At 38.0% G+C, this 5,079-nt stretch overlaps 1 pseudogene; it reads left to right on the top strand.

Moving 5' to 3' along the window:
- Positions 1-277: 277 nt before the first annotated feature.
- LOC146491904 (uncharacterized) lies at positions 278-2,276 on the top strand (annotated as a pseudogene).
- Positions 2,277-5,079: the final 2,803 nt, after the last annotated feature.

The raw sequence follows: 5,079 nt of genomic DNA, 5'->3' as shown, positions 1-5,079 counted from the left end.
AGGAAATTTAGTCTTGAAATCAAATTATTTACATAACACAGCAGTGAGACATTGTTTTGGTGTCACTATTGTGTTCTCTATCTTTTTTGCACAGAAGTGAGTCTTCTCATACATGTAAAGAACACTTGTATAATTTTCTGTGAGGCATACGAGGACATCCATCAGGCCAAACTGTTAATGTTATATATAAATTGTCAGTGCAACCATGGTTTAGGAATGTACAGCCCACTAAAAGTAGACAAATAAATTTCAAACTTTTTCAGAACATTGATATTGTGTAATCTGTACAATTCATTTGCATTTCTTATGGAATGTGCATGTTTTGTCTTTTACTCAGGACCATGGACTGAATTTCATTGTACAAGGTTTGCCTTTAGATTCAAGCAACCAACTTTCCCCATCAAATTCAGGAGACCCACAGAGCCCCCTACATGTATCAATTCGCAGAATAAAAGTTGTTGATGATCTTTTGGCTGTATTTATGGACAGTAGCATTCTGAATGAGACTTTAAAGATGAACTTTGTAAATAAAAATGCTGTTGATGATGCTGGGGTGTCAAGGGAGGTTTACACTGCATTTTGGGAGCAATTTTTGGAACAGTGTGAAGGTGAAAATGAACGAGTTCCAAGGCTGAGACCAGACTTTAGTGAGGCTGAATGGCAAGCAGTTGGGCAGATATGGGTGAAAGGCTTACTAGACCATGGTGTCTTTCCAGTGAGGCTGTCAAAGACTTTCATTTTAGCTTGAATCCACAGAATGGACTCAGTTGATGTAGACATTCTGATTGCATCGTTTCTCAACTATCTCCCTCCTGTTGAGAGATCAGCTGTTGAGAAGGCTCTCCAAGGCACAATGGATGAAAATGATGAAGAGGACCTGCTTGACCTTTTTACAAGGATGGGTTCCCACTTCCTACCACCTAAGAACAACATGCAGCCTGCCATCGGCAATGTCCTTTCCAGCAATTACTTTGAAATGGACATCATTTGAACTTGATGAGTGTACTAATGGTTACAGCTGTAATTGTTATATGTATGATTATCCTTGAGTTCATAAATTGTCTTGTTTCATTTGTCATTGAAGCATTTGATATATTTAGCCGTATAATAAGCAGTCACAAATTTAATTTTCTGATGGTTTAGTTGTATGTTAGCTCAGATTTCACAAGGACTCTTTATTGTTTAAAATTCTTTGAAAATGACCGCATCTTTAACTTCTGTTGAAAACAAGGTTTGTGTTTAGCGTTAGAGGGACAGATCACATCAAAATCTGCTGTACACTGTCATTGTTTCCTTTTACTCCTGCCATCAGCCAGAATAAAGGCTCGCTTTTGTTTTAAGTTCAGTGTCCCCTCTCTCTCTCCTCTTCTGCTTTTGGGTACGTTCTCTCAACACACCTGCATACCCCACAGTGACACACATTGGCTTGCTGTTTATCCATCTAGAATGTTTTGTCGTGAGTTGCCTAGTTTTGGGAGGTATTAGCTGTAGAGATCTCTTCCTTGTTGAAAAACTACATGAAGCTACATAAGGTCTACATAAAGACATTGCTACTAAGCATTAAGTACCATGTGAAACAAGAGAAGGGTAGGCTTGTACAGTCAATATCTCTAAAATTGGGCAACTCACACTAAAACAATGTGGATTAACGAATACTACAGCTAGCAAACAGAAAAATGTGTAAATTTGATTTTAGGGTGAAAGGTCCATTAATATTAGTAAAGAATGTCACTGTGGTTGCCAAAAAAGTTATTGAAAGTTAATAAGATCCTGTTTACAAATTCTTACAGCTGATGTGGCCTATAAACATCATCTTGTAACAATAAGTCCTATTTTCCCTTCATTAGCTTCCAAAATGTTTACTAGTTGTTTTGTTAAAAAGCATATTGCCATCACAAGTTATCTTTTTTGAAAGGACTTTGCCATAATGTGACATACAGATGATTCACAATTCTTTATACTGTCTTATATAGTTACAAATTACCAAGCAATGATTATCAGATTTAACAGTTTCTTGGATAAACAAGATTGTAGGCCAGGATTTCTAATTAGATTAAATAGTATATATGGTTAATTATAAAATATTGCTACATTTTTGACAGATTATGCACTTCTGTCTACCCTTCTCTTAAATGAAAGTGCCTGGGAACACAGGCAGTCAATACACAGATGTTGTCGATATGCTTTTGTCATTCGTAATTTTTTAGTTGTCTGTACTACATAGTCCAAAAAAAATAATTAGAAATTGATTAGATTTCAGTTTATTTGTCCGGTAGTTCAACAACACATACAGCGGGGAAAATAAGTATTTGACACATCAGCATTTCCAGCAGTAAGGGGATTTCCAAGTGGACTATTGACACAACATTCCCACCAGATGTTGCCATCAAGCCAAACATTGAAGTCATACACACAAATCAGAACATTTAAGTATACAAGTTAAACCATAATAAATAAAGTGAAATGACACAGGGAATAAGTATTGAACACACTTTATTTAATACTTTGTAGAAAAGCCTTTGTTGGTGATTACAGCTTCTAGACGCCTCTTGTATGGATAGACCAGTCGTCTGCATTGCTCAGGAGTGATTCTGGCCCATTCCTCCACACAAACGGTCTTTAAATCGTGGAGGTTCCTTGGGCCTCTTCTATGAACCTTAATCTTCAGTTCTCTCCATAGATTCTCTATGGGATTTAGGTCAGGTGATTGACTGGGCCATTCAAGCAACTTGATTTTCTTTCTTTGGAACCACTTCATTGTTTCCTTGGCCTTGTGTTTGGGATCATTGTCTTGCTGGAATGTCCACCCTCTTTTCATTTTTAGCTTCCTGGTAGATGGCAGCAGATTCTTATCCAGAATGTCCCGGTACATCGCTCCATTCATCCTGCCTTCAATGATATGAAGTCTGCCAGTACCCCTTGCTGAAAAGCAGCCCCAAACCATGATGCTTCCACCCCCAAACTTAACTGTTGGTATGGTGTTCTTGGGGTGGTGAGCAGTGCCATTTCTCCTCCAAACATGGTGTGTAGAATGACTGCCAAAAAGTTCTATTTTGCTTTCATCTGACCATACTATAGTCTCCCAATAATCCACAGGCTTCTCCAAATGCTGTTGCGCAAATTTTAACCGAGCCTTGACATGCTTTTTGTTCAGCAATGGAGTCTTGCGTGGTGAGCGTGCATGGATGCCATGGCGGGTCAGTGCATTGCTTATAGTTTTCTTTGACACAACAGTACCTGCTGATGCAAGGTCTTCCTGAAGTTCTGTCCGAGTGGTTCTTGGCTCTTGGAGTACTCTCCTGATTATTCTGTGGACTCCTCGGACAGGGATCTTGCGTGGAGCACCTGATCGTGGCTGGTTTATGGTGAACTGATGCTCTTTCCATTTCCGGATAATGGCCCCCACAGTGCTCACAGGAACATTCAGCATTCTGGAAATGCGCCTATAACCATTCCCATCACAATGCTTTTCAACGATGAGATTACGCAGATCTTGTGAGAGTTCTTTGCCTTTACCCATCATGAAGTCTTTCCTGTGTGCCTTCTGGGTAATGAGGGGCCTTTATGGGCCATCAATTAGGACTACAGCAGCTGATTCCAGTTAGTACTGATAGGGGACTGGGTTTCTCCATCAATACTGACAGATTTCAGGTGATCTCCTGGCTTTCTATGTCATTTTGCCCCTTGTTATCTTCATGTATTCAATACTTATTCCCTGTGTCATTTCACTTTATTTATTATGGTTTAACTTGTATACTTAAATGTTCTGATTTGTGTGTATGACTTCAATGTTTGGCTTGATGGCAACATCTGGTGGGAATGTTGTGTCAATAGTCCACTTGGAAATCCCCTTACTGCTGGAAATGCTGATGTGTCAAATACTTATTTTCCCCGCTGTATCATCATTTCAGAAGTGGTGAGTTTTGCAAAACTAGCATTCGAATGAAATTGCTGTTCATCAACAGAACAGGTGGGTGCAAAGAATTTGTTATTCAGCTGATAAAATAAGCTTCAGATAAATTCAGTGACCAAAAAAAGAATGTTTATATCTATTAGAAATTCTAAGAGTTGAAAAGGTCTCGATTTAGTTTTGTTTAACCAACATCGAAAAACTAAAGCTCGTCTGGTATCAGAATAAATAGTTTAAAAAAATAGCAAAAATGACATGAAATAATTATATTTTTAGACAGAGAAACTTGAGTTTAGAAAAATGCCAAGGTGCCCCCCCCCCCCCCCCCTCAGATTATGATGCCCCTTAGTACCATTTCATGTAGCCTGCCAGTGTGACAGTTGGCGTTATAATATATATAAAGCAACAAGGCATAATAGAATATCTCTTCAATTTTAAACTGTATTCTAGCCAACATCAACAACTAAACATTCCCATCATTAACAAATAGAGATGGTGTAAATAAATACCAACTCACCATTTAAAAATTATTACAAAATACTCAACATAAACCACCATTATCTGAGTAAACACTGTACATTAAAACTCCTAACACATTAAATTAAGACGTGTCTTATGTTTTGATCCATGTATCAAGCCAAATAGACAGTTAAAGTAATTTGAAGTAATACACATAGACATAAAACTTGATAACATTTGACAGAACATTACAATGTTTTTGTGCTAAAGAACACTCAGAATATCATTAACAGGCAGAGACTCCCCTTTATACTTTAGTTCACTGACCCTCCTGGAACACAACAATAAATATTTCTATATAAGATATTCTCATAAATGACTGTGTACTAGAAAGCTTACAGTTTACAGTCTGTTTAATATCCAGAAGTTAGCTTTCTCACATATAGCACAGGTCAATTTTGAGAAATGTTCTCGCTGCAGTGTATGCAATTTACACTAATGCCATGATGTTCTATCTTAAATGCATGTACAAGTTCACAGCCTGATATGGGTCTGTTGGTGGAGTCAGATGGGACTCAGTCATGATGATATAGCACAGTTCATATACATCGGGGTCACATGGTTTGGTCAGTCGAAAAACACACTCAGTTTTACACATTTCAACATGTTCTTCTTCAGTGGGGCAATAGAAGTCTCTTGTCCCGTAGAGC

This window comes from Neolamprologus multifasciatus, chromosome 23, assembly GCF_963576455.1.
Source record: "Neolamprologus multifasciatus chromosome 23, fNeoMul1.2, whole genome shotgun sequence".
NCBI lineage: Eukaryota > Metazoa > Chordata > Actinopteri > Cichliformes > Cichlidae > Neolamprologus > Neolamprologus multifasciatus.
This window is presented reverse-complemented; position numbering and strand designations above follow the sequence as displayed.